This window comes from Erinaceus europaeus, chromosome 10 (assembly GCF_950295315.1).
Source record: "Erinaceus europaeus chromosome 10, mEriEur2.1, whole genome shotgun sequence".
Taxonomy (NCBI): domain Eukaryota; kingdom Metazoa; phylum Chordata; class Mammalia; order Eulipotyphla; family Erinaceidae; genus Erinaceus; species Erinaceus europaeus.
In genome coordinates this window covers 41,406,481-41,420,002 of record NC_080171.1, presented here as the reverse complement: position 1 = coordinate 41,420,002, position 13,522 = coordinate 41,406,481, and the positions used below count along the sequence as shown (strand labels likewise).

At 40.8% G+C, this 13,522-nt stretch overlaps 1 protein-coding gene across 1 annotated transcript in view; it reads right to left on the bottom strand.

The window, feature by feature from the left end:
- KDM4C (lysine demethylase 4C) overlaps positions 1–13,522 on the bottom strand; it is a 397,677-nt gene that overhangs the window by 336,819 nt on the left and 47,336 nt on the right. The gene's annotated exons all lie outside the window — the stretch shown is intronic.

Genomic DNA, 13,522 nt, shown 5'->3' with positions numbered 1-13,522 from the left:
AAACTACCATAAAAAAGGCAATTGGGACAAGTTATTTACACAGCATATCTCTCTCTTTAACAAGGTGTAGTAAGCTACCCAAAATAAATTAAGGACTCACACTACTACAACAATAACAGCAAGAATCCACGAAACCCATTAAAAGAGTAGATCAAAGATTTAAAAGAAAGTTTTCCAAAGAAGACATATAGATAGCCTACAAACACATGAGAATTGTTCAACATCACTTATCATTAGGAAAATGCAAACCAAAAGCAAAATGAGATATCACCTGGCACTAATGAAAATGGCTTACATAAAAAAAGATTGTGAAAAAGTCATGGCAAGGATGGGGAGAAAAGGAATATCTAAGCAGGGGGGAGATAACATTATGGTTATAAATGACTTCCATGTCTGAGGCTACAAGATCCTAGGTTCAATTCCCAGTATCACCATAAACCAAAGCTATACAGTGTTCTGGGAGGTTGGGGGGGGAGGGAAAGGAGAAAGGGGAGGGGGGGGTTAAAGGATGAAAGGAAAGGGGAAAGGGAAGGGGGAAGAGAAGGGGATAGGGAAGAGGAAAAAGGATAACTGATAAAATGTTGGTAAGAATGTAGATTCTTATAGCCCCTATGAAAAACATTAAAGAAATTCTGTGAAAAGGAAGAGGAGGAAGAAGTAGTAGTAGAAGAAAGAGGAGGAGAAGGAGAAGAAGAAGGAGAAGAATAGAAGAAGAAGAAGAAGAGGCAATAGGAGGAGGAGAAAGGAAAAAAGAAAAATAATAAATAATTGGAGAGCTGGAAAATAGTTTATCCTATACATCTGATTTGCACAAAGTTCTGTTTGAGCCCTCAACTAAATATAGGAACAGACAACACCAAATGCTATGCTACAGTTCCTTTTCTCCCCACCCACCTTGTTCCATTAAAAATTTTTGGAAAAGGGGCTGAGAAGCAGCTCATCAGATTGAGCACATATGTTACCATGCACAAGGAACAAGGTTCAAGCCCCCAGCCCCATCTGCAGGAGGAAAGCTTCATAAGGGGTAAAGTAAAGCTGCAGGTCTTTGGCTTCTCTTTCTCTCTCTCTCTCTCTCTCTCGCTCTCTCCCTCTCCCCTTCTCCTTCTCTCCCCTTTGCCTCTTGATTTCTGTCTCTTTCAAATAAATATAATATGTTTTTCTTCCCCCACACCCATGGTTATCTAATTTTTGACAAGGGGACCCAAACTATTAAATGGGGAAATGAGAGCCTCTTCAACAAATGGTGTTGGAAATACTGGGTTGAAACATGCGGAAAAATGAAACTGAACCACATTTTACCAGACACAAAAGTAAACTCCAAATGAATCAAGGACTTGAATGTTAGACAAAAAACTATCAAATACTTAGAGGAAAATATTGACAGTGCTCACTAAATTTTATTGGTATCTTCAATGATACAAATCCAATTGCAAGGAAGACCAAAACAAAAATAAATCAGTGGGACTACATCAAATTGAAAGGTATCTGCACAGCTAAAGAAACTACCACCCAAACAGATTCTTTCCAGAATGGGGGAAGATCTGTACATGTCATACATCAGACAAAAAGCTAATAACCAAAGTATACAAGAGCTCATTAAACATGACAATAACAAAAAAAAATGACCCCATCCAAAAAAGGGGAGAGGATATGAATGGAATATTCACCAAAGAAGAGATCCAAAGACAGGAGGAACCTCCTTCTTCCACTATAGAGCCTATTATTTCCCCCAGTCCTGGAACCTCTGGGGTGGAACTCACTTTCCTTCATGCTTCTCTCAAGTTACACCATATTGAATCCGCCGATCCCAACCTAATCAATGAGTACCACCTCAGCATGCTTCACTTCAGACTGTGTCCAGAGATGTCAGGCATGGAATGCCAACCCTTCACCCTCACTACTCCAGTGAAACCTTTCCTTTCATGGCATTCTCTAATTCCATTCCAGGACGTTCACTTCCCAACAAAGTCTCAAAACCTAGATATAGACCAGGTCCCATGAGATAGAGCTTATGTTCATATGTATCCATAAATTAGGGAAAAATATATACCTGAAAGCAAAAGTACACAATAGTCTGCACTGAGTCAGTATAAAGTTCATAATGAAATAGTATCTAATTTGACTTAGATACCCTCCTCACCTACTTCCTATCACTCACTCCAAAGCTAACCTTAACAAAGCAAGGACTGCAAAATCTGAATAAGGGCAAGAGACTGGCATACTTTAATGATGACTCTTTAGTCACTATCAGGCCACCCCATCAGCTGGGCCCTAGTCAGGAAGTCCTGAGATTCCCAAACAGACATGATGGTCCTAGACCTCGAATTAATCCCTCTCCCCAATATTACCAGTCATCTCTATCCTGAACAACACAATAGACCCCTTTGTGGGCCCCCAAATGACCTTTCCCTCAACATGGATCAACAACAGTAGAGAATGTTCCATCCTCCAAAGGGAGGATGGACAACATACTCTATGCTACACCTGAGGAAGATAGGTCGATATTGGGGCAGCATGGAATGTTCCTACTCATGACCACAAAATATGAGCTCAGATCTAGAGGGATGCAGAGGGCACATAGGCTCCTAAATTAATTATGGGCCCCAGATCACAACAAATCGATGGGGTTTACAGTCAACAATATTTATACCCCTTCCCCATATTAGCGAGCTACTCTCTTCCTTGATGCAGCTTTCCGGTACTTTTTCCAGCCATGACATCATCTCCCTAGACAATAACTTGGACCCACCGGCATATCAGATTTCAGGCTCAGGGGCAAAAAGAAAAAAAGAGAAAAAGAAAAAAAATATATATATATATGCCTAACTAGCTATTTACAAAATGGAGGACCCCCCCCCAACTCTTCATCTGCACTATTCCAGCCCTTAGGTCCATGATTGGTCAACAATTTGTTTGGCTTTGTATGTTAACTCTCTTGTCAACCTACAGGTTCCAGATGCTAGCCTGATGCTGACCAGAATTCCCTGGACAGACAACCCACCAATGTGTCCTGGAGCTACGCTTCCCCAGAGCCCTTACCCATTAGGGAAAAGAGAGAGACAGGCTGGGAGTATGGATTGACCTGTCAACGCTCATGTTCAGCAGGAAAGCAATTATAAAAGCCAGATCTTCAACCTTCTGCATCCCACAATGACCATGGGTCCATACTCCCAGAGGGTTAAAGAATAGGAAAGCTGGGAGTCGGGCTGTAGTACAGTGGGCTAAGCGCAGGTAGCGCAAAGCACAAAGACCGGCATAAGGATCCCGGTTCGAACCCTGGCTCCCACCTGCAGGGGAGTCGCTTCACAGGCGGTAAAGCAGGTCTGCAGGTGTCTATCTTTCTCTCCTCCTCTCTGTCTTCCCCTCCCTCTCTCCATTTCTCTCTGTCCTATCCAACAACAACAACAATAATAACTACAACAATAAAACAACAAGGGCAACAAAAGGGAAAAAATAAATAAAATAAATATAAAAAAAACTTAAAAAAAAAAAAAAGAATAGGAAAGCTGGGGAGTCAGGTGGTGGCACAGCGGGTTAAGCACACGTGGTGCAAAGCACATGACCGGCATAAGGATGCCAGTTCAAGCCCCCGGCTCCTCACCTGCAGGGGAGTCGCTTCACAGGCGGTGAAGCAGGCCTGCAGGTGTCTTATCTTTCTCTCCCCCTCTGTCTTCCCCTCCTTTCTCCATTTCTCTCTGTCCTATCCAACAACGAAGACAGACGACAACAATAAAACAACAAGGGAAACAAAGCAGGTCTGCAGGTGTCTATCTTTCTCTCCCCGCTCTGTCTTCCCCTCCTCTCTACATTTCTCTCTGTCCTATCCAACAATGACAACATCAATAACAACAAAAATAATAACTACAACAACAATGAAAAAGAACAAGGGCAACAAAAGGGAAAATAAATAAATGAATGAAAAAAAACAAGGGAAACAAAAGAGAATAAATAAATTTTTAAAAGAATAGGAAAGCTATCAGGGGTGGGGATGTGATACAGAGTTCTGGTGGTGGGAATTGTGTGAAGCTGTACCCCTCTTATCCTATAATTTTGTCAATGTTTCCTTTTTATAAATAAAAAAAAATTTTTAAAAAGGAAAAGATTCAAAAGGCCAACAGATATATGAAAGCATGCTCCAAGTCATTGATTGTCAGAGAAATGCAAATAAAGACAACAATGAGATACTACTTCACCCCGGTAAGAATCTCATACATTAGAAATGATAATAATAGTCTACGAGCAGCAGATCGCTTTCTCTCCTCTCCTCTCCTCTCCCGGATCAACTAGGAATACCAAAGGAGACCACCCAGACCGAAACAAGACAGGACTGGAATGACCACAGAAACCCAGTAAATCACCCGTGAGTACAAACACGCGTGGCTGGTGACAGAGAGGAGAGAGGGGCCTAAGGAGAGATTAAGTGACTGCTAACAGTTCGACAGTTTGTCAGTGGAGACACCACCTCCAGTCTGCTCCACCAACAAGGGGACAGCTGAAGGGAGGAAAGGACTCCCCAGAGACTCACCAAGTGCAACTCTGAGTCTCCATTGCTACTACCCTCAGAATCTGGAGCAGCAACAGGGAGGGACACCAGGGGACAGAGATCTAACCTGGAAACTCAGGAGAAGACCTATACCTCGGTGGCATAGCTGAGGGGCTGCGAAAGTCTCTTTGCATAACCACTGGATTATCTCTGCCACACCCTGCTTTATCTCTTGGTCAGGAGTCAGTGATTAAGCTAAGAAGACTACTGATAGTTTAAAAGCCCTCAGGCTCCCATAGCCTATAGGGGGAAAAAAAAAGGGCTTTTACACCACTGAACTCCAACTCAGGGATTGAAAAAACTGTTAACTTACATAAAATGGTTAAAACAACAAGAAAAAATATTGGAGACTCGAACCAGGACAAGAGTCCAGCTAAAAGTCCTCCAGAGGGTGAAGCACAAAACAATGAGTTCAACATCCAAACATTAGCTAAGGAAATAATAACAGGAGTGAGAAAAGAATTTGAAAAAATTGTAATCAGAAATGCAGGAACAACAAATGAGAATATGGAAGAAAATTCTAATTATCTCATGGTTATTAGAGAGCTGAAAGCTGAAATCGCTGAGCTAAGAAGGCAACTAGCTGAACAAGCTAAAACAGTATCAGAGCAGGGCAACAAAATAGATGAACTCCAGAAAGCAGTAGAGGGCAGAGAGAATAGAATCAATGAGGCTGAAGACAGAATTAGCAAGATTGAGGATGAATTAGAGACAACTAAAAAAGAAGTAAGAGATCTCAAAAAGAGATTAAGAGATGCTGAAAACAACAACAGAGTCCTATGGGATGACTTCAAAAGAAACAATATACGCATTATTGGCTTACCAGAGGAAGAAAGAGAAGGGGAGGAAGAAAGCGTTCTCCAGGCCATAATAGCTGAAAATTTCTCTAGTCTATACAACACCAAAGACATAAAGATTCAAGAAGCCCAGAGGGTCCCAAACAGAATTAACCCAGACCTAAAGACACCAAGACATGTCATACTTAGATTGGAAAGGAATAAGGATAAAGAAAGGATCCTCAAGGCTGCAATAGAAAAACAAAGAGTCACCTACAAAGGAAAGCCCATAAGATTAGCAGCAGACTTCTCCATACAAACACTACAGGCCAGAAGAGAATGGCAAGATATCTATTGAGTGCTCAATGAGAAAGGCTTTCAGCCAAGAATACTATATCCTGCTAGATTGTCATTCAGACTAGATGGAAGCATCAAAACCTTCTCAGACAAGCAACAGCTGAAGGAAGCAACCATCACCAAGCCTGCCCTGAAAGAAGTTCTGAAAGGTCTCCTATAAACAACCAGACCACCACAAATAGGACATATATCAAAACATTCTAAAACTCTACAAGAACGGCGTTAAAATATCTTCAATTTCTGATATCAATAAATGTCAATGGCCTGAATTCACCTATTAAAAGACACAGAGTAGGAAGATGGATCAGAAAACACAACCCAACAATATGTTGTCTACAGGAAACTCACCTGACGCAACAAGACAAACACAGACTTAAAGTGAAAGGATGGAAAACTACCATTCAAGCCAATGGCCCACAAAAAAGGGCAGGAACAGCTATTCTCATATCTGACATGATAGACTTTAAAATAGATAAGATTAAAAAAGATAGGAATGGACACTACTTAATGCTCAGAGGATCAGTCAATCAAGAGGACTTAACAATTATTAATATCTATGCACCCAATGAGAAGCCATCTAAATACATCAAACTTCTACTGAAAGAGCTACAGCAATATATTAACAGTAACACAATCATAGTAGGGGACTTCAACACCCCACTATCTCAACTTGACAGATCATCCAGGCAGAAAATCAGTAAAGACATAAGGGAGCTAAATGAAGAGATAGATAAACTAGAACTATTGGACATTTTCAGAGTCATTCATCCCAAGAAACTGGAATACACATTTTACTCAAATCCACATGGATCATTCTCAAGGATAGACCATATGTTAGGCCACAAAGACAGCATCAGCCTATTCAAGAGCACTGAAATCATCCCAAGCATCTTCTCAGACCACAGTGGAATTAAACTAACACTTAACAATCAACAAAAGATTAGTAACAGTGCCAAAATGTGGAAGCTCAACAGTACACTTCTTAACAACTTCTGGGTCAAAGAGGAAATCAAGGAAGAAATCAAAATGTTTCGAGAGTTCAATGAAAATGAAGACACAAGCTATCAAAATATTTGGGACACAGCTAAAGCAGTCCTAAGAGGGAAGTTCATAGCTATACAAGCACACATTAGGAAACAAGAAAAGGCACAAATAAACAGTCTGATTGCACATCTTAAAGACCTAGAAGAAGAACAACAAAGGAATCCTAAAGCAACCAGAAGGACAGAAATTACTAAAGTTAGGGCAGAAATAAATAACATTGAGAATAGGAAAACCATACAAAAGATCAATGAAAGTAAATGTTGGTTCTTCGAAAGAGTAAACAAAATCGACAAACCTTTAGCCAGACTCACAAAACAAAAAAGGGAGAAGACCCAAATAAATCGGATAATAAATGAAAGAGGAGAAATCACAACAGACACTGCAGAAATTCAACATATCATGTGAGGCTTCTATGAACAACTATATGCCACCAAGCTAGAGAACCTGGAAGAAATGAATGATTTCCTAGATACCTACCAACTTCCAAAACTAAGTAAAGAGGAAGTGGATAACATGAACAGGCCCATCACAGCTAATGAAATTGAAACAGTTATCAAAAATCTTCCCAAAAATAAAAGTCCTGGACCAGATGGTTTTACAAATGAATTCTACAAAACTTTCAAAGAAGAACTAATACCTCTACTTTTAAGTCTTCCAGAAGATTGAAGACACTGGAATACTCCCTGCCAGCTTCTATGAAGCCAACATCACCCTGATACCAAAAGCAGACAGGGACACAACCAAAAAAGAAAACTACAGACCAATATCTCTGATGAACATAGATGCGAAAATATTGAACAAAATTCTAGCGAACCAGATACAGCAGTATATCAAAAAAATTGTTCATCATGACCAAGTGGGGTTTATCCCAGGCATGCAAGGTTGGTTTAATATACGTAAATCAATCAATGTGATCCACCACATCAACAAAAGCAAGACCAAAAACCACATGGTCATATCAATAGATGCAGAGAAAGCTTTTGACAAAATACAACATCCCTTTATGATCAAAACACTACAAAAAATGGGAATAGATGGAAAATTCCTGAAGATAGTGGAGTCTATATATAGCAAACCTACAGCCAACATCATACTCAATGATAAAAAACTGGAAGCATTTCCACTCAGATCAGGTACTAGACAGGGCTGCCCACTATCACCATTACTATTCAACATAGTGTTGGAAGTTCTTGCCATAGCAATCAAGCAGGAGCAAGGAATTAAAGGCATACAGATTGGAAGAGAAGAAGTCAAACTCTCCTTATTTGCAGATGACATGATAGTATACATGGAAAAACCTAAGGAATCCAGCAAGAAGCTTTTGGAAATCATCAGGCAATATAGTAATGTGTCAGGCTATAAAATTAACATTCAAAAGTCAGTGGCATTCCTCTCTGCAAACACTAAGTTAGAAAAAATTGAAATCCAGAAATCAGTTCCTTTTTCTATAGCAACAAAAACAATAAAATATCTAGGAATAAACCTAACCAAAGAAGTGAAAGACTTGTATACTGAAAATTATGAGTCACTACTCAAAGAAATTGAAAAAGACACAAAGAAGTGGAAAGATATTCCATGTTCATGGGTTGGAAGAATTAACATCATCAAAATGAATATATTACCCAGAGCCATCTACAAATTTAATGCTATCCCCATCAAGATCCCAAGCACATTTTTTAGGAGAATAGAAAAAATGCTACAAATGTTTATCTGGAACCAGAAAAGACCTAGAATTGCCAAAACAATCTTGAGAAAAAAGAATAGAACCGGAGGCATCACACTGCCAGATCTCAAACTGTATTATAGGGCCATTGTCATCAAAACTGCTTGGTACTGGAACATGAACAGACACACTGACCAGTGGAATAGAATTGAGAGCCCAGAAATGAGGCCCCACATGTATGGGCATCTAATCTTTGACAAAGGGGCCCAGACTATTATATGGGGGAAGCAGAGTCTCTTCAACAAATGGTGTTGGAAACAATGGGTTGAAACATGCAGAAGAATGAAACTGAACCACTGTATTTCACCAAATACAAAAGTAAATTCCAAGTGGATCAAGGACTTGGATGTTAGACCAGAAACTATCAGATACTTAGAGGAAAATATTGGAAGAACTTTTTTCCGCATAAATTTTAAAGACATTTTCAATGAAACGAATCCAATTACAAGGAAGACTAAGGCAAGTATAAACCTATGGGACTACATCAAATTAAAAAGTTTCTTCACAGCAAAAGAAACCACTACCCAAACCAAGAGACCCCTCACAGAATGGGAGAAGATCTTTACATGCCATACATCAGATAAGAGTTTAATAACCAACATATATAAAGAGCTTGCCAGACTCAACAACAAGACAACAAATAACCCCATCCAAAAATGGGGGGAGGACTTGGACAGAATATTCACCACAGAAGAGATCCAAAAGGCCGAGAAACACATGAAAAAATGCTCCAAGTCTCTGATTTGTCAGAGAAATGCAAATAAAGACAACAATGAGATATCACTTCACTCCTATGAGAATGTCACACATCAGAAAAGGTAACAGCAGCAAATGCTGGAGAGGGTGTGGGGTCAAAGGAACCCTCCTGCACTGCTAGTGGGAATGTCAATTGGTCCAACCTCTGTGGAGAACAGTCTGGAGAACTCTCACAAGGCTAGAAATGGACCTACCCTATGACCCTGCAATTCCCCTCCTGGGGATATATCCTAAGGAACCCAACACATCCATCCAAAAAGATCTGTGTACACATATGTTCTTGGCAGGACAATTTGTAATAGCCAAAACCTGGAAGCAACCCAGGTGTCCAACAACAGATGAGTGGCTGAGCAAGTTGTGGCATATATACACAATGGAATACTACTCAGCTGTAAAAAATGGTGACTTCACCGTTTTCAGCCGATCTTGGATGGACCTTGAAAAAATCATGTTGAGTGAAATAAGTCAGAAACAGAAGGATGAATACGGGATGATCTCACTCTCAGGCCGAAGTTGAAAAACAAGATTAGAAAAGAAAATACAAGTCGAACCTGAAATGGAATTGGAGTATTACATCAAAGTAAAAGACTCTGGGGTGGGTGGGCTGGGTGGGTGGGGAGAATACAGGTCCATGAAAAATGATGAATGAAATAGTAGTGGGGGTTGTATTGTTAAATGGGAATCTGGGGAATGTTATGCATGTAAAAAAAAAAAAAAAAGAAGTAGAAACGCAAAGCAGAAATTGACTGAGTTTGGAGTATGGCACCAAAGTAAGAAAGCAGAAGTACACTAGAGTTTGCAGTGAGTACCTCCCTAATACTTCCTCTCCACTTTTCCAAGCTTTGGGTCCATGATTGCTCAACAATTTGTTTGGCTTTGTATGTTAACTCTCTTTTCAGTCACCAGGTTCCAGGTGTCATCAGGATGCTGGCCAGGCTTCCCTGGATTGAAGACCCCACCAATATGTCCTGGAGCTCAGCTTCCCCAGAGACCCACCCTACTAGGGAAAGAGAGAGGCAGACTGGGAGTATGGACCGACCAGTCAACGCCCATGTTCAGTGGGGAAGCAATTACAGAAGCCAGACCTTCTACCTTCTGCAACCCACAATGACCCTGGGTCCATGCTCCCAGAGGGATGGAGAATGGGAAAGCTATCGGGGGAGGGGGTGGGATATGGAGATTGGGCGGTGGGAATTGTGTGGAGTTGTACCCCTCCTACCCTATGGTTTTGTTAATTAATCCTTTCTTAAATAAAAAAAAAATTATTAAAAAAAAAAAGAAATGATAATAATAAATGCTGAAGAGTTTGTGGGAGCAAAGGAACCCTCCTGCACTGCTGGTGGGAATATATATTGGTCTAACCCCTTTGGAAAGCAGTCTGGAGAAGTCTCAAAAAGCTAGAAATGGACCTGCCCTTCCACCCAGAAATCCCTCTCTTGGGGATATATCCTAAGGCACTAAACACACTCATCCAAAAAGAACTGTGTGCAGCTATGTTCATAGCAGCACATTTTGTAATAGCCAAAACCTAAAAGCAACCTAGGTGTGCAACAACAGGAGAATGGTTGACCAAGTTGTGGTATATATACACAATGGAAATCTACTCAGCTATTTAGAATAATGAATTCACTTTCTTTACTTAATTTTAGATAGAGCTTAAAGAAATCATGTCAAGTGGCATAAGCCAGGAAGAGAAGGATGAATATGGGATGATCCCACTCATAAAAAGAAGCTCAGAAATAAGAACAGAAAATGGAAACACAAAGTAGAACTTAATACAGGGTTTGTGTTTTGCACCACACTAAAGCACTCTGGAGGGAGGGGGGCTTTCAGGGTGATGGAGGAGGGGAAACAGTCCTTTGGTGGTGGGAGCGGTGTGAAACTATACTACTATTAACTTACATTCAAACTTAAAATCATATAAATAACCATCAATTCAATATGCCAGGGGAAAAGTATTTTAAGTTCTATAACTTAAAATACTTTTTTTGAGTATTTTAAGTTCTATAACTGCCAACATTTTAATCTGAGTATATGTTTCTTTTTACTTGAATATTTTATTAACTTTATTACATTTTTTTTTTCTTCCTCCATGGTTATTGCTGGGCTCGGTGCCTGCACCATGAATCCACCGCTCCTGGAGGCCATTTTTCCCCCTTTTTGTTGCCCTAGTTGTTGCAGCCTCGTTGCGGTTATTATTGCCATTGTTGACATTGCTTTGTTGTTGGATAGGACAGAGAGAAATGGAGAGAGGAGGGGAAGACAGAGAGAGAGGGGAGAGAAAGATAGACAGACACCTGCAGACCTGCTTCACCGCCCGTGAAGCGACTCCCCTGCAGGTGGAGAGCCGGGGGCTCGAACCGGGATCCTTACGCCGGTCCCTGCGCTTTGCGCCACATGCGCTTAACCCACTGCGCCACCGCCCGACTCCCATATTTTTTTTTTAAACCAGAGCATTGCCCAGCTCTGGCTTACACTAATGCAGGGTATTGAACCTGGGACTTTGGAGCCTCAGTCATGAGAGTGAGTATATATTTCTTTAACTGTTTAATGTATCAAATTTGAAAAATGATTGAATTTAGACCTTGGGCTTAAATTGTTTAAACAGTTTAAACAGTTCTAAAAATAAGATGCTGGTTTGTTGTTCTCATTACTGTTATTTTAATACTGAGTTACCTTAGACCAAATGGATCAACATCATTTGGTCCTGTCAGTACCTATGATATTGTTGCTAGTAGATATCATTAAATGATATAAAGCATGGGAAGGTCAGTGTAGTAAGGTAAATCCCACCCTTGGGACTTTCAAAGAAAAACAAGCCTTTTTAAACCGTATAACTAAAAGGAACTTCCCAATCCTCTTAACAATCCATATTTCTCCTAGTCCTGGAACCTCTAGGACTTTGCTTGTATTTCTTTATGCCTCTCCTCTAGATACCTTCCCTGTTATATCACCTCTGCTGACATCAACTAAATTAATGTACCAAGTGCCACCATACCCCATTATGCTGCCACTGCCTTTTTTTTTAACTCTTATTTTTTTAAGATTTTATTTATTAATTAATAAGAAAGATAGGAGAGAAAAAACAGACATCACTCTGGTACTTGTGCTGCCAGGAATTGAACTCAGTACCTCCTGCTTGAGAGTCCAATACTTTATCCACTGCGCCACCTCCTGGCCCATCTGCTGCCACTGCCTTTTTGCTTGAGATTGTATCCCGAGACATCAAGCCAGAGATGTCAACCTTCCAATCCCAATAATCTGGTAAAAACTTCCCAAACACATGAGACTGCCTATTTCTACTTCAGATAGTGTAAATTTGAAAAATGATTGAATTTAGACCTCTAGAATAGTTACAGATACAGGCTAGGACGTAAGGGACTGGGTACATGTGTACATGTATTCACAAGTTAAGGTCAACTACATACCTCAAAATAAAAGTGCTTAATAGTGCACTGTGACTAGATTTAGAACTAATTACCTTGGTCTTAGACACCCTCCTCTCCCACCCTCTACTTCACTTCTCTCAATCATAGGAGCCTGTATATCCTCTAAGTCCCTGTCATTCTGTGTTCACAGTCCATGATCAACTAATTACACAACACAAAGTAAGATCTCTAAATCTCTTCTAACAGCATCAGCATTAGTGCCACCCCTTGATAATCTTTGGAAGAAACATGTATACAATTGTCCAAGAGATATACTGGCAAAAAGTACTTTTATCAATTAAAGGACAATTACAATCTCTATAATAACCTTTAGTAGAATCACCAAAAAAGTAAATGCAGTAAAACTAAAGGTTAACATAGACACCAGTAAAATCCTAGGTGTATTTCTTCTCTAACTTGAGGCCAGACACATAAACCTAATACTGCTTTGGATACAAGTGATACAACTGGTAGAAAACCTAAGCTTGTCAAGTGAAATATGGGACTATAAAAGCTAAGTAAGGAGCAGCAGATCTCTTCCTCTCCTCTCCTCTCCTCTCCTCTCCTCTCCTCTCCTCTCCTCTCCTCCCCTCCCCTCCCCTCCCCTCCCCTCCCCTCCTCCTCCCCTCCCCTCCCCTCCCCTCCTCCTCCCCTCCCCTCCCCTCCCCCCCTCCTCCTCCCCTCCCCTCCCCTCCCCTCCCCCCCTCCTCCTCCCCTCCCCACCCCTCCCCTCCCCTCTCCTCTCCTCTCCTCTCCTCTCCTCTCCTCTCCTCTCCTCTCCCGGATCAACTGGAATACCAAAGGAGACCACCTAAGACCGAAACAAGACAGGACTAGAATGACCACAGGAACCCAGTAAAATCACCTGTGAGTACAAACACGTGTGGCTGGTGAC